We start from the raw sequence: 22,146 nt of genomic DNA, 5'->3' as shown, positions 1-22,146 counted from the left end.
AGATACTGATCTACCACGTGTCAAAATATCACTTGTTGACTTCGGATAAGGGTGATCGGAACTTCCGATCCTGATCGGAGCTTCCGATCCTGATCGGAGCTTCCGATCCTGCCACACGTCATGCCCTACGTAATACCATCGGAGCTTCCGATCCTGCATCGGAGCTTCCGATCCTGTTCGGAGCTTCCGAACTCACCTTCGGAGCTTTCGAACTCTTCCCAAGTAATAATGATTAATTCTTTAATTACTGATTAGGGTACGGGCTACTGCAGTTTTGCACTTCAAGGACCATAAAACATCTTCCAAAATGTCCACCAATAACTCCAACATCCTCTTGATAATTTAGCATCAAATTTTGAAGAGCTTCCTTGAACTGTTTAGCTCGACGTCTTGTAATCGGACCTTGTGGAAGCTCCAATGGATCTCGAGCATTCTTCGCAACACGATCCACATGCGAGCTGTCCACGATCGCATCAACCTCCCCTTCTTGAAAATGATTTGTCCTCAAATCTCGTTCATGACCTACATCAAACAATGAAAGATCAGCAACATTAAAACTAGTACTCACATTATACTCACCTGGCAGATCTAGCTTGTAGACATTGTCATTGATTCGATCAAGGACTTGAAATGGACCATAGCCTCTAGGCAACAACTTTGAACGTCTTTTCTCCGAAAAATGCTCCTTGCTTAGTGTATTGCAAACTCTTCTTCTTAATATTCTCACGCACTTTCTCATGTAAGCTCTTAAAAAATTCAGCTTTCTTCTTACCATCCAAGTTAACCCTTTCACTCATAGGTAATGACATCAAATCCAACGGAGTCAATAGGTTAAATCCATAAACAATTTCAAAAGGTGAATAATTCGTAGAATGAACACTACGGTTATAAGAAAACTGTAGTAACCCGCATTTCTAATTAGTGATTAATGAGTAATTAATCACGTGATCATGTTTAGATTAAGTAAAACATGACTAAGTAAGTTCCTGTTGGGATAACGGACTTCAGAAATGGATACAAAGCACTCAAATTATTTGAATTGGTTCAGCAGGATCGGACGATCCAAAGAGGAGTTCAGACGATCCGAAGTGGATCGGAAGCTCCGTGCCAGAATCGGAGGCTCCGATCGAGATCGGACGCTCCGTCGGCGAGATCGGAAGCTCCGATCTGGACCAGGGCACACGTCATCGCTTAAGTCAGCAAGGTGACGTCATGGCTAACGTAATATTGAGCGATCGGAAGCTCCGAAGGTGCGATCGGAGGTTCCGATCGAGTTCGGACGTTCCGAACCAGGTTCGGAGGCTCCGAACGCTGTATATAAATAGAGGGTCCGAGAATTCATTTTCTCGCACCAATTTCCTCTCTTCTCTCTGATTCCTAAGCATTCTAACTCAGATCTAGGGAGATCTAGGCGTCCTACGGGGAATCCGGAAGTGGCTTAGTGATCTAGACGTCGTCGCGGAGCTATGGCCTAGTTTTGAGGATATCGACAGCAAAGGGCTAACGACGGACGCAGGTATAGCTTTGGCATCCTAAAAATATTTAGGAGTATGCAATAGCTTAATTAAGGCTTTTAGAGCTTAATTGTTGATGCATGGATATTTGCATTGTAGTAGCAGTAGACTGGACTAGTAGGCTTGGAGTATAGGCCAGTGGAGCTAGGTTGTCCAGCAGCGTTAGAGGTACGTAAGTACTGACCGAGATAGCCGGCATGATATATTTGCTTGTATGTTGCATGAGTATGTGCTATATGTTTTATCATGTTTTAGCATGTTTTACCGTCTTAGCACATACATGATTTTACGTATGACTGCATCCGGAGAGATGTGAGTCATTGACAGTCTCCATAGGGAACAATGATCTCATTATGGACTCGAGTCAGGTATGACAGTTTCCATATGGGGCATGTATCCTGTTTTGGATTCGGGTCAGGATGGGGTTGGCTCAGCCCTGATATGGAGTATACGAGTACCCCGCGGAGTCGCTCTCTAGCCGGTACTGTATATTCTCGACGCCATGAGCAAGTGTTTTCACTTGAGTTTTAAATCATCTGTGTGAGCATATTTGTATTTATATCATTGCTTCGTATTGAGAGTTCTAGCTCACGCCCCTATGTTTGGGTATCATGTACCTTGTGGCGGGGTAGGTTTGAGGTTGGACGGTCCAAGCGACTCTCAACAGGATTGAGTTTTGGGGAGTGCGAGGTTGTAGAGGGTAGGGATTTATTTACCCTGAACCTTCGATTTGGTTGTATAACAGTACTTATACACTTGTGGTAGCGTCGGTTGTATTCTGCCGATTGGATTTGTTGTATTTTAATTATCCGTACTTTACGATTTTAGCTTTTATTGTGTGCGCTTTTACTATAACTCTGATTAGGTAGTGGATCCGGGTTGGGTCACTACATTTTTGGTATCAGAGCGATGCATTGCATTGGGAATATCGTAAAGAGAATTAAGTAATTATCTGTTCTTATGTAACAGATGGCAGATTACGACGAGAGCCACGGTAGCGTAGACGGCGGTCGTTGGGGCAATCCGAATGATCGTAGATGTCGGGGACAGCCCGAGGAGCGCAAGCGATTGAGTATGCGCAGATTAAAGGAGGTTAGCTCGAAGCCTTTGATGGGTGGTGAGACAGCTGAAGAGGCAGAGGATTGGCTTGAGAGGATGGAGCAGTGCTTCCAGGAGTTTTGTTGCACGGCTGAGGATAGCATGGAGATTCTTGCCTTTATGCTTGAGGGCAGAGCGAGGAAGTGGTGGAGATCTACTTCCATACCGTTCATAGCATCTAGAGGTGCAGCTACGTGGGTTGAGTTCCGTACTGCTTATCAGAGGTTGTATTTTCCTCCAGCTCTTCGTCAAGTGAAAGACAGTGAGTTGTTGAGTTTGCAACAGGGGACGATGACGATCGAGGAGTACCAGCAGAAGTTCTTTGATCTGCTACCTTTTTTTCCTCATGTTGCTGATAGTTCTATGGTGAAGTTTGATCATTTCCTTCAAGGGTTGAACCCTGATATTCATCGGATGGTTGTTGTGGGCGGCGATGGGACTTACGAGGATTTGGTGGACCGTTGTCGCCAGGCCGAGGATAGTATTCGAAGGAACAGGGGACTTTACTCTTCTTCTTCCTGGTCAGTGAGTGCTAGTGCTTTGGGCCCTAGGGGGCAGTCCTTCAAGAAGCCAAGAGGTACTTCTTCTTCTTCCTCTGGATCTGGGGGAGTGCATCGTTTTGGTGGACAGAGACCGAACCGGTGTAGTCAGTGCAGACACAGGCATCCTCCAGGACAATGTGGTCGATCGACCACTGCATGTTTCCAGTGTGGCCAGGAGGGTCACATGAAGAGAGATTGTCCTATGCTGATTGGGGCAGCGAGTGGTTTCGGAGGTTCTCAGGCATCTGTTCAGCCACCCTTCCAGTAGCAGTATTTGCAGCAGCGCCAGCAGCCGCAGCTGTCTCAGAGACAGCCTACTCAAACTCCTTCTCGGGGTCATTCTTCTTTGAGGCCACGTACCCAGGGTCAGGTCTTTGCGCTTAACCAGAGCAGGCAGAGGCTGACAGTGACCGGATGATTGCAGGTATCTGTAGTTTATGTGGTTTTCCTGCATATGTTTTAATTGATACCGGTGCATCGCATTCTTTTGTCTCAGCACGTTTTGCTAAGAAGTATAGATTTCCGTTTATTCCTTTAGATGTGTTGCTAGTGGTTTTTACTCCTATGGGGAGCGAGGTTTTAGCCAAGCGTCTAGTTGTGGGTTGTGTTTTGGATTTCAAGGGACATCAGCTTAGTGCTAACCTGATGATTCTAGCAATGGAGGATTTTGATTGCATCATTGGGATAGATCTATTCACTACCTACCGAGCAATAGTGGATTGCTATCAGAGGTTTGTTCAGTTTCGTCCAGAGGATGACGAGTCATGGTATTTCTATGGTGAGGGAGCGCGACCCCCTATGCCAATGGTTTCAGCTCTGAAGGCCCGACGTGCTTTAGAGTATGGCGGGGAAGGCTACCTTATCTACGTCATTGACGCATCCTTAGGAGAGCCAAATATCTGAGAGATACCAGTGGTTCGTGACTTTCCAGATGTATTTTCGGAGGAGATTCCAGGTTTGCCACCAGTAAGGGAGATTGAGTTTGGCATTGAGTTAGTGCCAGGGACTGCACCGATTTCCAGGACTCCTTACCGGTTGGCACCGTCAGAAATGAAAGAGCTGCAGAAGCAATTGCAAGATCTTCTTGATAAGGGTTATATTCGACCTAGTGTTTCGCCATGGGGAGCCCCAGTACTGTTTGTCAAGAAGAAGGATGGGTCGATTCGGTTGTGTATTGACTACCGTCAGTTGAATCAGGTGACAGTGAAGAATAAGTATCCTCTTCCGCGGATAGATGATCTCTTTGATCAGTTGCAGGGTACTTCTGTCTATTCGAAGATTGATCTTCGGTCTGGGTATCATCAGTTGCGAGTTCGACAAGAGGATGTTCCTAAAATAGCATTTCGTACGCGGTATGGACACTATGAATTTCTAGTGATGCCGTTTGGTTTGACGAATGCACCAGCTGTTTTTATGGATCTGATGAACAGAGTTTTCCGCGACTTTCTGGATAAGTTTTTGGTGGTGTTCATCGATGACATTTTGGTGTATTCTCGCAGCATGGATGAGCATGCCTACCATCTCTATACTGTACTGTAGGTCTTGAGGGAGAGACAGTTGTACGCGAAGCTGAGTAAGTGTGACTTCTGGATTGACCGAGATGTGTTCCTTGGTCATGTCATTTCTCAGGAGGGCGTATCTGTTGATCCTAGCAAGACAGAGGCTATTTTGAATTGGTCACGTCCGACTACAGCTTCTGAGATACGTAGTTTCCTTGGTTTAGCAGGATACTATCATCGTTTTGTGGAGAATTTCTCTTAGATAGCTAAGCCTTTGACTCAGTTGACGAATAAAGACGTTTCTTTCGTTTGGTCTGATGCTTGTGAAGACAGTTTTCATGAGTTGAGATGTCGTCTGACGACAGCTCCAGTTTTTGCTTTACCATCTGGATCAGGTGGTTTTGTAGTCTTCACTGATGCTTCTCTCCAGGTTGGGGTGCGTGTCGACTCAGAATAGCCACGTGATCGCTTATGCCTCCAGACAGCTGAAGACTCACGAGGAGAACTATCCCGTACATGATTTAGAGCTTGCAGCCATTGTCTTTGCTCTTAAGATATGGCGTCACTATTTGTACGGAGAACGATTTGAGATCTTCACCGATCATAAGAGTTTGAAGTATCTGTTCACTCAGGATGAGTTGAACATGCGGCAGCGTCGTTGGATGGATTTGTTGAAGGATTACGATTGTGAGATCAAGTACCATCCAGGTTCTTCAAATCCTATTGCTGATGCGCTTAGTCACAAGGTTTATGTGAGTTCCCTTCGTACCAGTTCAGTTTCGAAGGCAGTAGAGGAGTGTTGTTCTTTGGAATTCGCGTTCCGTCATAAGAAAGAACAACAAAAGATTCGTGTCTCTTCTGCGCTTGCAGAGCCAGCCCTATACAGACGAATCCGGGAAGCTCAGAATTCTGATCTGAAGACTCAAAAGTTAGCCCGGCTGGCTGAGAGTGTTAATACTTCTGGTTTTCATCTGCAAGGAGACGGTCTGTTGTGTCTTTCTGGTCGAGTTGTGATACCCGAGGACTCTACTTTGAGGGATGAGATCTTATCACAAGCTCACCGCAGTCGATTCTCTGTACATCCAGGCAGCATGAAGATGTATAAGGATCTTCGCTCTCGATTTTGGTGGAAAGGGATGAAGAGCAGTGTCTATCAGTTTGTGTCCCGATGCCTTGTGTGTCAACAAGTCAAGGAAGAGTTTGGACGACCCGGAGGGTTACTTCACAACTTAGAGATTCCTGAATGGAAGTGGGAGCATGTGATGATGGACTTTGTCTCCCACTTGCCTATGTCTTCCAGGAATTGTGATGCTATTTGGGTTGTCGTGGATCGGTTGTCGAAGTCAGTGCATTTTCTTCCCTATAACCACGATTACACCTTTGATAGGATGGCGCAATTGTATGTACGAGAGATTGTTCGATTGCATGGAATTCCGTTGAGCATTGTCAGCGATAGAGATCCGAGATTCACTTCGAGGTTTTGGGGTAGTTTCCAGCGAGACCTTGGTACTACCTTGAGCTTGAGTACGGCTTATCATCCAGAGATGAATGGACAGTCGGAGCGTACTATTCGCACTTTAGAGGATATTCTTTGTGCGGCGGTGATGGATTTTGGTCCAGCGTGGCTTGATTATTTACCCTTGGTGGAGTTCGCCTACAACAATAGTTTCCATCGCAGCATTGGCATGGAACCATTTGAGGCTCTTTATGGACGCCGTTGTCGTACACCTTTGTTTTGGGATGAGGTTGGCGAGCATCAGGTTGAGGGTCCTCAAATGATTCAGCAGATGATTGAAGCAGTAGAGTTGATCCAACGCAGGGTTAAGGCAGCCCAGGATCGACAAGCTAGCTACGCGAACACCCACCGCAGGCCACTTCATTTTGAGGTAGGAGAGTATGTTTTCTTGCGTGTGTCACCTTTCTGGAAGGTGATGAGGTTTGGTCGCAAGGGTAAGTTAACACCTAGATTTATTGGTCTTTTCGAGATTTTTGAGAAGGTTTGGGATGTGGCTTATCATCTGGCCTTGCCACCCGATCTTTCAGAGATCCACGATGTGTTCCACGTGTCCTTGTTGAGGTAGTATGTGGCGGACGAGTCGCATATTTTGCATCCGACCGAGATAAAGGTAGATCGAGATCTATCGTATGTGGAGAAACCCCTGCGGATTCTTGACAGGAAGGACAAGGTACTTCGTAACAAGCGCATACCATTGGTTATGGTACAGTGGCAGTGCAGAGGTACAGAGGAAGCTACTTGGGAGTTGGAGAGCCGGATGTTAGCCAAGCACCCCGAGTTATTTTGAGATTTTGTACTTCTTTGTACCGAGTTTGTACTTGTTCAGTTGTAATAAAGAACATTCTTGTTAAGTTTCGTACTTTTTCCTCTGACTCTAATTTCGAGGACGAAATTTCTTAAGTGGAGGAGAATGTAGTAACCCGCATTTCTAATTAGTGATTAATGAGTAATTAATCACGTGATCATGTTTAGATTAAGTAAAACATGACTAAGTAAGTTCCTGTTGGGATAACGGACTTCAGAAATGGATACAGAGCACTCGAATTAGTTGATTTGGTTCAGCAGGATCGGACGATACGAAGTGGATCGGAAGCTTCGTGCCAGGATCGGAGGCTCCGATCGAGATCGGACGCTCCGTCGGCGAGATCGGAAGCTTCGATCTGGACCAGGGCACACGTCATCGCTTACGTCAGCAAGGTGACATCATGGCTGACGAAATATTGAGCGATCGGAAGCTCCGTAGGTGCGATCGGAGGTTCCGATCGAGTTCGGACGTTCCGAACCAGGTTCGGAGGCTCCGAACGCTGTCTATAAATAAAGGGTCCGAGAATTCATTTTCTCGCATTCTCTCTGATTCCTAAGCCTTCTAACTCAGATCTAGGGAGATCTAGGCGTCCTACGGGGAATCCGGAAGTGGCTTAGTGATCTATACGTCGTCGCGGAGCTATGGCCTAGTTTTGAGGCTATCGACAGCAAAGGACTAACGACGGACGCAGGTATAGCTTTGGCATCCTAAAAATATTTAGGAGTATGCAATAGCTTAATTAAGGCTTTTAGAGCTTAATTGTTGATGCATGGATATTTTCATTGTAGTAGCAGTAGACTGGACTAGTAGGCTTGGAGTATAGGCCAGTGGAGCTAGGTTGTCCAGCAGCGTTAGAGGTACGTAAGTACTGATCGAGATAGCCGGCATGATATATTTGCTTGTATGTTGCATGAGTATGTGCTATATGTTTTATCATGTTTTAGCATGTTTTACCGTCTTAGCACATACATGATTTTACGTATGACTGCATCCGGAGATATGTGAGTCATTGACAGTTTCCATAGGGAACAATGATCTCATTATGGACTCGAGTCAGGTATGACAGTTTCCATATGGGGCTTGTATCCTGTTTTGGATTCGGGTCAGGATGGGGTTGGCTCAGCCCTGATATGGAGTATACGAGTACCCCGCGGAGTCGCTCTCTAGCCGGTACTGTATATTCTCGGCGCCATGAGCAAGTGTTTTCACTTGAGTTTTAAATCATCTGTGTGCGCATATTTGTATTTATATCATTGCTTCGTATTGAGCATTCTAGATCACGCCCCTGTGTTTGGATATCGTGTACCTTGTGGCGGGGCAGGTTTGAGGCTGGAAAGTCCAGGCGGCTCTCAGCAGGATTGAGCTTGGGGGAGTGCGAGGTTGTATAGGGTAGGGATTTATTTACCCTGAACCTTCGATTTGGTTGTATAACAGTACTTATACACTTGTGGTAGCGTCGGTTGTATTCTGTCGATTGGATTTGTTGTATTTTAATTATCCGCACTTTACGCTTTTAGCTTTTATTGCGTGCGCTTTTACTATAACTCTGATTAGGTAGTGGATCCGGATTGGGTCACTACACAAACTCAATAAATTGCAAACACTCTTCCCAATTTTTCAAGTTCTTCTTAATGATTGCTCGCAACAAAGTTCCTTAAGTTCTATTTACTACCTCAGTTTTTCCATCAGTTTGAGGATGATAACTAGTAGAAAACAATAACTTAGTACCAATTTTACACCATAATGTTTTCCAAAAGTAACTTAAAAATAGAGTATCCCTATCAGAAACAATACTCCTAGGCATGCCATGCAATCTAACAATCTCATTAAAGAACAAGTTTGCAACATGCGAAGCATCATCTGATTTTTGACAAGCAATAAAATGTGCCATTTTTGAAAATCTATCTACCACAACATAAATAGAATCCCTCCCCTTCTTAGACCTCGGTAACCAAAGAACAAAATCCATAGAAATGTCCACTCAAGGTTCACTAGGTACTGGAAGTGGGATATACAAACCATGTGGTTGTGATATAGATTTTGTCCTCTTACATGTCTCACACCGCTCACAAACTTTCTCTACATCATGCTTCATTTGTGGCCAATAAAAATGTTCATGCAAAACTTGATATGTTTTAGCCACACCAAAATGACCCATTAAACCACCGCCATGCGATTCTCTAACAAGTAATTCTCTAATTGAAGTTTTAGGAATGCATAATCTATTTTCCTTAAACAAGTAGCCATCATGCAAATAAAATTTTCGTTGAGGATTATGCATGCATGACTTATACATTTCACCAAATTCACTATCAGTAGCATACAATTCTTTCACATGCTCAAAACCCAAAAACTTAGCATCTAAAGTAGTTAAGAGAACGTACCTTCGTGACAACGCATCTGCTACCACATTTTTCTTGCCTTGCTTGTACTCGATGACGTAAGGAAAAATTTCCACAAATTCCACCCACTTTGCATGTCTCTTATTCAATTTTTTTTGTCCTTTGAGATGCTTCAAAGATTCATGATCCGTGTGAATCACGAACTCCTTTGGCCTTAAATAATGCTGCCATGTTTCGAGCACTCGCATTAAATCATAAAACTCTTTGTCATACGTTGGATAATTCAACGCTGCTCCATTCAACTTCTCACTGAAATATGTCACTGTATTTCCTCCTTGCATCAACACTCCTCCGATTCCTACACCTGAAGCATCACATTCAATTTCAAAGGTGTTAGAAAAATCAGGTAAGACCAATAAAGGGGCATTAATTAATTTTTGCTTAATTAAATTGAAATACTTCTCCTGTTCATCTCCACAATGAAACGGCCATTCTTCTTAATCACTGCAGTCATAGGTGCTGCCAACGTACTAAAGTCTTTTACAAACCTTCGATAGAATCCTGCAAGCCCATGAAAACTTCGAACTTGACCAATCGACGTAGGTGTCGACCAATCTTGAATGACGCTTACCTTTTCTTCATCCACTCTTACTCCTTGTGCACTCACAACAAAACCAAAAAACAAGAGTTCTTTCGTACAAAGCACACACTTTTTCAGATTAGAATATAAGTGTTCATCTTTCAAAGTGATTAGTACAAATCTCAAGTGTTCCACATGATCATGTAAATTCTTGTTATACATCAAAATGTCATCAAAGTAGACAACCACAAATTTCTCAATATATACACGCAAAACATGATTCATGAGACGCATAAAAGTACTAGGTGCATTAGTCAAACCAAAAGGAATAACCATCCATTCATACAAATCATACTTCGTTTTAAATGCAGTTTTTCACTCATCTCCCTCTCTCTTCCTAATCTGATGATAACCACTTTTAAGATCAATCTTGCTAAACATGCTAAAGCCATGCAATTCATCTAACATATCATCTAGTCTAGGAATAGGATGTCTATATTTGATGGTAATGTTATTTATAGCCCTACCATCCACACACATGAGCCAAGATCCATCTTTCTTAGGGACTAACAATACAGGTACTACACATGGTGACATCGACTCACCCACAAAACCTTTATCTAAAAGTTCATTTACCAGTATTTTCAGTTCCTTTGTCTCCTCTGGATTGCTCCTATAAGCTGTACGGTTCGGCAATGCACTCCCGGGTAAGAAGTCGATCTGATGCTCAGTCCCTCTCAAAGGTGGTAACCCTTGAGGTAGCTCCTCCGAAAATAAATCCTCGAACTCCTGCAATAGATATGTAACAATGCTTGGAAGAACTCCGACTATATCACTTGTGTTTAAGAAAAACTCCTTATAAAATATCAACACAAGTGGAACATGAGAACTAAAAACATCTCTCAACTCACTCTTTTGGGCTATATACATCTTTTTTCAGCCTTTTTTCTTTCACTTTTTTTTTCATCTCTTTTTTTCTCACTTTTCTTTTCTAAGGTCATCTCAGTTTTTTTGTCACTCTTTTTTTCGGCCTCCTCTCTTTTTTTTTTTTTCATTTGATCCTCCAACACTTACTTTGGAGACATGGGTAATAATTGTAGTAGCCCGTAATCAAAATCAGTAATTAAGGAATTAATCATAATTACTTGGGTAGAGTTCGGAAGCTCCGAAGGTGAGTTCGGAAGCTCCGATCGATATTACGTCAGGCATGACGTATGGCAAGATCGGAAGCTCCGATCACCCCTATCCAGAATCAACAAGTGGTATTTTGACACGTGGCAGATCAGGATCTTCGGAAGCTCCGATGGCAGGATCGGACGTTCCGATCGAGGTTCGGACGTTCCGATCAAGGATCGGAAGTTCCGATCGTTGTCTATAAATAGAGGGCCGAGGCTTCACTTTCATTTGCCAATTCCGAGTTCTCCTTGCCCTTCTAGTCCTTTTGGAGCTGTTCTAGTCTTCTTAGGCTTGGTCCGGAGGTCGGCGAGGCGTTCGGTAGTCGTAGCGGAGTTGTGCCCAAGTTCTGGAGGCATCGACATCAAAGGGCTAACGACGGACGAAGGTATAGCTTTTGCTCCCTATAAATATTTGGGAGTATGCAATAGCTTAGTTAAGGCTTTTAGAGCACTTTAATGATAGTAGTATCATTTGGCAGTGTAGAGCATACTATAGGCGTGGACCTAGAGTTGGTAGAGCTTGCACTATTTTGAGGTACGAAAGTACTGTTCGAGATATCCTGACTGAGTATGCATGTATTATGTGACTGCATGATTTATATTCCATGATATTATGTTGCATTCATTTGCATCTTGCTGTATCTCTTTCGAGATGTCTGTTAGTAGGGTTGTACCCTATCCTGTTAGTGGATGGACTTCCATCGATTTGGGTCCGGCGTATCCACGGTTATCTCGGTATGGGAGCCACCTCCTGAAGCGACGGCACAGCGTGCTACATACCAGGGCCCGGTCTGTCTCTGTTATTTGATCCTTGACCTCGAGTCTATAGGGAGTTCACTTTGCATGCATGTATACTCATACTCTCGTACTGAGCGTTTTATGCTCACGTCTCGTACTCTGTATTTTTTGGACACCCTATTCCATGGGGCAGGTTTGCGATTGGACGAGGAGGGTGGATCCAGGAGGGGCTAGTCAGTGGTTGGCCAGCTGGAGCTTCGCTTAGGTTTCATTAATGTTGTTTGGGTTTATACAGCTATTCGATTTGGTTGTATATTATTGGATAAATTACAGATTCCTTTACTTGGGATTGTATAATTTTTATGGTTTCCGCAGTTTTATTCTGATATCTGTTTAATTAAGTTAATTGCATGCCTAAGTTCTGTTTAGTAGGTGATCCGGATAAGGGTCACTACATTTATGGTATCAGAGCATGCAAAAGAATTCTTGGGATTTAGTCTCATCTTGAGGTATTTTTGTAAATGTCAAATCGTGACGACCGGAGTTCTCATGGAAGTGTTGGTGGGCATTGGGGTGATGCCGACCGGGAGCCTCGTCGAGAACGGAGTCATCGTCACCATGACGACGAGCGTTTCACTGTGCGTCGATTCTTAGCTATGGGTCCTAAGCCCTTAGTTGGAGGTGAGTCTCCGGAGGATGCGGAGAACTGGTTAGACCGCATGGAGATGACTTTTCAGACTTTCCAATGCACCGAGGAGCAGAAAGTGGAGACCCTTGGCTATCTTCTAGATGGGCATGCGCACAGGTGGTGGAGGTTTACTTCTGCACCTTTTGTTGCGGCGAGAGGAGTGGCCACCTGGGCCGAGTTCCGCACAGCTTTCCAAAAGCGGTATTTTCCTCCGGCACTCCGTCAGTCGAAGGCAGGCGAGCTACTGAGTCTGCGACAGGGAGCCATGTCTATCGATGAGTATCAGCAGAGGTTCTTTGATCTGCTATCCTATTGCCCCGAGATTGCTGATAGCTCAGAGATGGAGTATAATCTGTTCCTTCAGGGCCTTAACCCTGAGATCCATGACCGTGTGGCGGTTGGCGATGACATGTCCTACGAGGGTTTGGTGAGCCGTTGTCACCAGGCGGAGGACAGCATTCGGCGGAACAGGTCTTTCCCTCAGTCGAGGCCTGCTAGTTCTTTGGGTCCCCGTGCCCAAACTTTCAAGAAGTCTGGATCTTCTTCTTCCTCTGGTTCTGGAGGTGTTGTCCGTTACGGTAAGAAGGACAAGTGTGATCACTGTGGGAAGAATCATCCATCCGACAAGTGCCGTAGAGCTTCTGGAGCTTGTTTCCGTTGTGGAGAGACTGGTCATATCCGGAGGGATTGTCCACTGTCTGGGGGAGGCGGTTCTAGATCTGGTTCAGGATCTGGTTCTCAGGCCACCGTTCAGCAGAGGTCGCAAGGACAGTCTGCTAGGAGTTTTCATTTGAGGCCACGAGCTTCTGGCCAGGTGTTTGCCCTAAGACATGATCAGGCTGTGGAGGAGAATGAGAAAGTCATCGCAGGTACATTTTTGCTTTATGGTATGCCTGCTCTTGTACTTATTGACACTGGTGCATCTCATTCCTTCATTTCTGCACGTTTTGTTAAGAGACATAAGTTATCATGCATTGCACTAGACGTAGTGATGTCTGTTTCTACTCCAACGGGCCAATCTGCTTTGGCTAAGCGTCTAGTGATGGGTTGCCCTTTAGAGTTCGAAGGGAACATTCTCTTAGCGAATCTCATGGTCCTGGCGATGGACGACTTTGATTGCATTCTGGGAATAGATATGTTGACTACCTATCGAGCTTCAGTGGACTGCTATCAGAAATTAGTACGCTTTCATCCAGAGGGGAGTGAGAGTTGGTTTTTCTATGGTGAGGGAGCGCGACCCCCGATGCCTTTGGTATCAGCTTTGAGAGCCTGTCGATCTCTAAAGTCTGGCGGGGAAGGTTACTTTATCTATGCAGTTGATTTGTCCGCTGAGAGTATTGGGATAGAGAGCATTCCTATTGTGGATGAATTTCCAGATGTATTTCCTGATGAGATTCCGGGTTTTCCTCCTGCTAGGGAAGTCGAGTTTGGCATAGAGTTGATGCCGGGTACTTCGCCTATTTCTAGAGCACCGTATCGTCTGGCTCCGTCAGAGATGCATGAGTTGAAGAATCAGCTACAGGATCTTTTGGACAAGGGGTACATTCGTCCTAGTGTATCTCCTTGGGGAGCTCCTGTTCTCTTCGTGAAGAAGAATGATGGGTCGATGCGGCTGTGCATTGACTATCGGCAGCTGAACCGAGTCACTGTGAAGAACAAGTATCCGTTGCCTCGTATTGATGACTTGTTTGACCAGCTGCAGGGCATGTCAGTTTACTCCAAGATTGACTGGAGATCTGGGTATCATCAGTTGAGAGTCCGTGATCAAGACGTAGCCAAGACTGCATTTCGTACTCGTTATGGGCATTACGAGTTCCTAGTGATGCCATTTGGTTTGACTAATGCGCCAGCTATATTCATGGATTTGATGAACCGTGTCTTCAGGGAGTACTTGGACAAGTTTTTCGTGGTCTTCATTGACGACATCTTGGTGTATTCACGTAATACAGAAGAGCATGTTTCTCACTTGCGGTTGGTACTGCAGACTCTTCGAGATGAGCAGTTGTACGCCAAGCTGAGCAAGTGTGAGTCTGGATGGATAGAGTGGTCTTTCTTGGCCATATCATATCCAGGGAGGGGATTTCTGTTGATCCAAGCAAGATTGAAGCGGTACTTAATTGGTCGCGTCCGTCGACAGTTGCTGAGATCTGCAGTTTTCTGGGTCTAGCAGGGTATTATCGTCGCTTCATTCTGAACTTCTCTCAGTTAGCTCGACCGTTGACGCAGCTTACCCGCAAGGGTGTGGATTTTGAGTGGTCCTCCGAGTGTGAGGAGAATTTCCGTGAGCTTCGACGGCGGTTGACTTCTGCGCCGGTGTTGGCATTACCGTTAGGATCTGGAGGGTATGTAGTTTACACGGATGCTTCTCTTCAGGGGTTAGGATGTGTCCTGACTCAGAATGGGCATGTGATCACATACGCTTCTAGACAGCTGAAGCTTCACGAGGACAACTACCCAGTCCATGATTTGGAATTGGCAGCCATTGTGTTCGCTTTGAAGATCTGGCGTCATTATCTGTATGGTGAGAAATTTGAGATCTTCACTGACCATAAGAGTCTCAAGTATTTGTTCACTCAGGCGGAGTTGAACATGAGGCAGAGACGTTGGATGGACTTGCTTAAGGACTATGATTGCGAGATTAAGTACCATCCGGGAGCTGCTAATCTCACTGCTGATGCTTTGAGTCGCAAGGTGCGACTATCCGCACTTCAGACTTGTTCGATGTCTAGTGCGATCAGTGACTGTTGTACTTCAGGTTTTACCTTCAAGAAAAGAAAGGTATGCAGAGTATCCAGATTTTTGCGATATTATCTGAGCCAGCCTTGTATTCGCGGATCCGAGATGCTCAGATGTCTGATTCGAAGACCCAGCGTTTAGCTCGTCTAGCTAACGAGGGTAGCTCGTCTGGATTTCATTATCAGTCAGATGGCTTTCTGTGTTTGTCTGGTACGCTTGTGATTCCGCAGGATGAAGAGTTGCGAGAGGAGATTTTGTCTCAGGCGCATCGCACTAAGTTGAGTATTCATCCTGGGAGCAACAAGATGTACAAGGATCTACGTACTCGTTTCTGGTGGAAGGGAATGAAACACAGTGTTTATCAGTTTGTTTCGCGATGTTTGGTGTGTCAACAGGTCAAGGCAGAGCACCGACGACCTGGAGGATTGCTTCACAGTCTGCCTATTCCTGAATGGAAATGGGAGTTTATCACAATGGACTTTGTGACCTATTTGCCGGTATCCCCGAGGAATTGTGATGCTATCTGGGTTGTGGTGGACCGACTCACCAAGTCAGCACATTTCATTGCCTATAGCCGAGAGTACTCTGTGGATCGCATGGCACGGATGTACATTCAGGAGATCGTCCGCCTTCATGGAGTGCCTGTGAGCATTGTCAGCGATCGGGACCCCAGGTTTACTTCTAGATTCTGGGGGAGTGTTCAGCGTGCGATGGGTACTACTCTCAGTTTGAGTATTGCCTATCATCCGGAGACTGATGGTCAGTCAGAGCGCACTATCCGTACGTTAGAGGATATGCTTAGAGCGTGCGTCATGGATTTTGGTTCAGCCTGGCAGGATCATTTGCCGTTGATCGAGTTCGCTTACAACAACAGCTATCATACTAGTATTGGGATGACACCTTTTGAGGCGTTGTATGGGCGACGTTGTCGTACTCCACTCTTCTGGGAAGAAGTGGGGGAGAGATAGGCTGAGGGACTGGAGTTTATCCAGCAGGCGATAGATATTGTTGATCAAATCAAGAAACGGATTAAGACTGCACAGGATCGTCAGGCCAGTTATGCTAATATCAAGCGTAGGCCCTTGCAGTTCGAGGTCGGGGAGAAAGAGTTTTTGAGAGTGTCACCTTTTCGCAAGATTCTCAGATTTGGCCTTAAGGGCAAGTTGTCTCCCAGATTTATCGGTCCGTTTGAGGTCTTGGAGAGCATTGGCGATTTGGCTTATCGACTAGCTTTTTCACCGCATCTGTCCAGTATTCACGACGTGTTTCACGTATCTATGTTGCGACGATATGTGGCGGATGAATCTCATATTCTGCAGCGGTCTGAGGTTCAGGTAGACAAGGATTTGACTTATGTTGAGAAACCTCTTCGTATCCTGGATTATAAGGATAAGGTTTTACGGAAAAAAGTCATTCCTTTGGTTTTAGTTCAGTGGCAGCGCCGAGGCACTGAGGAAGCTACTTGGTAGCTTGAGGACAGGATGCGTAAAGAACATCCTGAGTTGTTTTGATTTCATCCTTTAAGTTGTATTCAGTTGCAAACTTTGTAAACGTTTGATTTGAATAAAGAATGTTTCTGATTTCTGTTTATTGCATTCGGTACTTAAGATCTGATTTCGAGGACGAAATATCTTAAGTGGGGGAGAATGTAGTAGCCCGTAATCAAAATCAGTAATTAAGGAATTAATCATAATTACTTGGGTAGAGTTCGGAAGCTCCGAAGGTGAGTTCGGAAGCTCCGATCAGGATCGGAAGTTCCGAACAGGATCGGAAGCTCCGATCGATATTACGTCAGGCATAACGTGTGGCAAGATCGGAAGCTCCGATCAGGACCGGAAGCTCCGATTACCCCTATACGGAATCAACAAGTGGTATTTTGACACGTGGCAGATCAGGATCTTCGGAAGCTCCGATGGCAGGATCGGACGTTCCGATCGAGATTCGGACGTTCCGATCAAGGATCGGAAGTTCCGATCGTTGTCTATAAATAGAGGGCCGAGGCTTCACTTTTATTTGCCAATTCCGAGTTCTCCTTGCCCTTCTAGTCCTTTTGGAGCTGTTCTAGTCTTCTTAGGCTTGGTCCGGAGGTCGGCGAGGCGTTCGGTAGTCGTAGCGGAGTTGTGCCCAAGTTCTGGAGGCATCGACATCAAAGGGCTAACGACGGACGAAGGTATAGCTTTTGCTCCCTATAAATATTTGGGAGTATGCAATAGCTTAGTTAAGGCTTTTAGAGCACTTTAATGATAGTAGTATCATTTGACAGTGTAGAGCAGACTATAGGCGTGGACCTAGAGTTGGTAGAGCTTGCACTATTTTGAGGTACGAAAGTACTGTTCGAGATATCCTGACTGAGTATGCATGTATTATGTGACTGCATGATTTATATGCCATGATATTATGCTGCATTCATTTGCATCTTGCTGTATCTCTTTCGAGATGTTTGTTAGTAGGGTTGTACCCTATCCTGTTAGTGAATGGACTTCCATTGATTTGGGTCCGGCGTATCCACGGTTATCTCGGTATGGGAGCCACCTCCTGAAGCGACGGCACAGCGTGCTACATACCAGGGCCCGGTCTGTCTCTGTTATCTGATCCTTGACCTCGAGTCTATAGGGAGTTCACTTTGCATGCATGTATACTCATACTCTCGTACTGAGCATTTTATGCTCACGTCTCGTACTCTGTATTTTCTGGACACCCTATTCCATGGGGCAGGTTTGCGATTGGACGAGGAGGGTGGATCCAGGAGGGGCTAGTCAGTGGTTGGCCAGCTGGAGCTTCGCTTAGGTTTCATTACTGTTGTTTGGGTTTATACAGCTATTCGATTTGGTTGTATATTATTGGATAAATTACAGATTCCTTTACTTGGGATTGTATAATTTTTATGGTTTCCGCAGTTTTATTCTGATATCTGTTTAATTAAGTTAATTGCATGCCTAAGTTCTGTTTAGTAGGTGATCCGGGTAAGGGTCACTACAATAATACAATAGACACTTTTTTCATAATAAAAGAATACTTATTTCTAAACCCATCATGTAATACCCTCATATCAAACTGTCATGGTCTACCCAACAAGATATAACAAGCATGCATAGGTACTACATCACACACTACCTCATCAACATACTTACCAATAGAGAATGGAACTGCTACTTGCTTGGTCACCTTCACCTCTGCACAGTCATTAAAACACTGCAACCGATATCGTTGAGGATGCTTTAAAATTGGCAATCCCAATTTCTCCACCAACTCACAACTAACTACATTTGTAAAACTCTCACCATCAATAATGAGACTGTACACTTTCCCATTCACAAAACAACGAGTATGAAAAATATTTTCTCGCTGACTCTCTTCCTCCTACTTTGGTTGGGCATTTAAAACTCTCCTAGTCACCAACAATTCTCCAACCACCGCACTATATCCCTCATCATCGGGATCCTCCAAGGCAAGAATATCATCAAAATTTTCAATATCCTCCTCACTCTCAGACTCAACATCACCACAATCATTAATAATCATTAACTTTTTATTTGGGCATTGGCTAGCAATGTGGCCAAGACCTAGGCATCTAAAACACTTGATATCTCTAGTACGATTAGAAGAAGTTTCAGATTTACCTTTCTTTGGCACCTCCGGTTTGGTGTCATATTTTGGTTTGGACACCGTTTTGCTATCCTCCCATTTTGCAATGTTTGGACGCCAAGAAGTCGATGACCCTCCACCGGATGTAGCTCGACCAGCTCCCTTTCTCTTGAGTTGTTGCTCCACTTTCATGGCCGTCTGTACCATCTCATCCAGATTAAAGCAATGACAAAGCTCCACTTGATCTTGGATCTCCTTATTCAATCCACACATGAAACATGCCATCATAGCCTCACTGTCCTTCTCAATATTAGTCCGGATCATTGTGGTCTCCAACTCTTTGAAGTAACCCTCCACACTCCTAGATCCATGTTTCAAAGTCTGGAAATGCCTATATTGTAACGCCCCGATTTTATCTTAATTGAGTTTATTTGAGATAATCAGAGTTTGCAGAGTTCAAGAGCCTACTTGATTTTGATCAGGGTCTATTTTGCAATTTTTGGAAATTTCAGGGACTAAAACAAAAATTTGGGATTTTATATATTATCTGCACTTGGTTTGACTTTCTTCACTTCCCATCATCTTATTCCCAACACCTACCTCCATTGTTAACACCCCATTTCATATTTAAGCTTTCAGATTTCAGTCCGAGCTCGATCCGTCCGTTGGAATTTATTTCTGAAGGCAGATTAGCGATCACAGCAGCGAGAGCTTCATTCTATAGTAAGTTTTTCTTCAATCAGATACACTTATATTTTCGGATGTTGTTAGAATCGATTGAGTTTCGTTTATGTCGTTCTTGACAGAGTTCTGATCGTTTATTCTCAATTGGTTTTTAATTAGAGTGTCGTTCGGATTTGTTATGATTTTTGGAAGCCTATTTCGAAAATTGAGTTTTGAGATTTGTTGGGTTTGAGCCTTTATTGTTGTATTAGCATTGATATGAGTTGATATCGATATTATACTGCTGTTTACGTTTCCGGTTTGTTCAGTTTATAGTCGTTATGCTGCCGGTTTGAGTTTTAGAGATTTTGAACCATTTGAGTTTTTGAACTTGGCTATTGAGTTTTGATCATCGTTGTTGATCTTCTTTGCCTCCGTACAGATTCTTTTGGAGTTTGTCAAGCCCTGATTTAGCAGCAGTCGATCGTCGAAGAGTTGGACAAAGAGCGGTAAAGAGATTACCTTGAGCAGTTGTTGTTGTTAGGTTGTATAGTTTCTGATATAACCTTTTATTGTAGCTTATCCAGAGTTGGAGCTATTCGTATCGAAAGGTACAAGCAGTCATCGTTTAGCGGGATAGCACACGCGAGACAGTTGGTTCTTGAGTTTTCCCTTAAAATCACATACTTGCATCAATACTTGTTCTAGCATGTGGAACTTGTATTTTGTTGTTGATTGAGCTATTGTTATATGTCTTAATGTTTTATGTTTTTTTATGCAGTCATCTTGAACCAAACCTTTGATTTTAGCGGGCATAACGGCCCTTTTTTTTAGACGTTTTGTGGGCTATACTGCAAGTGGCCTGGGTTGTAAAATTTCACCTAGTGTCAGCATACTCCTTATAGTCGCATCAAAGTCTAGGGGATTGGGATATGTGGCACCACCTCGATTGGGAGAGTCGGTGAGTTGTTACGTGATCTCATCCTCGGGATCCCAAAAGCATAGCAGCAATCCCTTGTTTATCAGAGTTGATATCCCGATTTTAAAGACATGCATTTCATTACATTGATATTGAATATGTTGTTGTCTTGAAAGCATGTTTGTTGTTATATTACTTGTTATTGCATGTTATGTTGCTTTTACTGGGAATATCATTTTCACCGGATTTATCCGGCTGTTGCTTTGTTTTGTTTGTGTACTTGGCAACAGGTGGGGCAGGATCAAGTCAGCGAAGACCTGGTTAGCATCAGTAGTGAGAGAAAGAAGTGAGACTCGGTTTAGAAGTCGAATCCGCATGTCAATCTGGTTTATGATTTGAAGCATGTTAGAACTCTTGTTGTTGTTTTTAGTTTCTATTATTCAAATATTATGGATTGAATGTCGTCGTTGCATGTACTATGAACCTTGTTATGCATCTTGATGTATTGGACTTGAGCTTTGGCATGATTTTCTGCTGTGTTTTCTTGCTCTGTATTGTCACCGCTCGATCGGTAGTTTTGGACCGATCGAGCGAGGGACATTTTGCCAAGTTTTTGTTTTTCATTAGGTGGCCCGCTCGATCTGTTGAATCTTACCGATCGAGCGGTGCTGGATTTTATTTCGGGAAGAAAGTTTGTAACTTTTGGCTCGCTCGATCGGTTGAATTCTACAAATCGAGCGAGGCACCCTTATACAAAAAAAAAATTTATTGCTTTTAATCTTTGATCTTGTATTGCTTAGTTATTGTTTATCCCGAGATTAGATGTTTAGAACCGAGGTCTCACATATACATATCACGATAATAATGGTTAGGCACAAACCGCTTCTTCATGACTCGCTTCATCTCATCCCATGTCTCAATAGGCTGCTCACCACACCTTCTTCTAGTGGTCACTAATTGATCCCACCATATTAATGAATAATCAAAAAACTCAACCACTGTCAACCTCACTTTCTTAAGATCATAATAGTGATGACAGTCACAAACTCCACACGTTTTTCCCACTCTAGGTACGCCTCTGGATCAGACTTCCCATGAAACGTTGGAATTTTCATCTTAATACTACTAATATTCTCATCTTCTCTACCCCCTTCAATATGTCTTTCTCGCACCACCTCCCGCCTATTTCTACCACCCTAACCATCAAAATCATCCATCCTAGGCTTATTTTTACTCTTACTCCCACTACTACTACTCTCCTCCAACTTACTCATTCGCTCAATGTAGTGGTTCCAACTCCGACCTCATCATTCTAGTCAAGTGTCCCACCAACGCCTCCATTTGAACTTTGGAAATTCCTTGACTCCAATTTTCCCCAACTTCTTTAATAGGATTCATTGTACCTCCAAGAAAAGGTTAGTAATAAAAAAAATTTATCACACAAATTCTCACAAGTCACTCTAAACGAATCACTCAACACTCTTTTTCTTTCTTTTCGCTCAATATATGGTAGGCCTTGTTTTGTGGAGTAGATCAAACTCTCAAGTTAAAAACTTGTAGACGCTTGAAATTTGACTTCACGAAAGATTAAACAAAAACAAGTATCAAGGACTTATGGATAACCAACTAGACTTGCACCCAAGGATAAACTAAGACACAAGACTGGAATTTGGCCACAAGTTACTTTGCTTCTCTATATTTTTTAAGAAAATTTTTTGGCCCTATATATATATTTTTTGACCGATC

At 43.9% G+C, this 22,146-nt stretch overlaps 1 pseudogene; it reads right to left on the bottom strand.

Moving 5' to 3' along the window:
• Positions 1–244: 244 nt before the first annotated feature.
• Positions 245–21,798, bottom strand: LOC140871168 (uncharacterized; annotated as a pseudogene).
• Between the last annotated feature and the right edge of the window lie 348 nt (positions 21,799–22,146).

The sequence above is a fragment of the Henckelia pumila genome, unplaced genomic scaffold, assembly GCF_033568475.1.
Source record: "Henckelia pumila isolate YLH828 unplaced genomic scaffold, ASM3356847v2 CTG_429, whole genome shotgun sequence".
In the NCBI taxonomy this organism is placed as follows: Eukaryota; Viridiplantae; Streptophyta; class Magnoliopsida; order Lamiales; family Gesneriaceae; genus Henckelia; species Henckelia pumila.
Note: the sequence above shows the minus strand (reverse complement) of the source record. Positions and strands in the feature narration are given on the sequence as shown.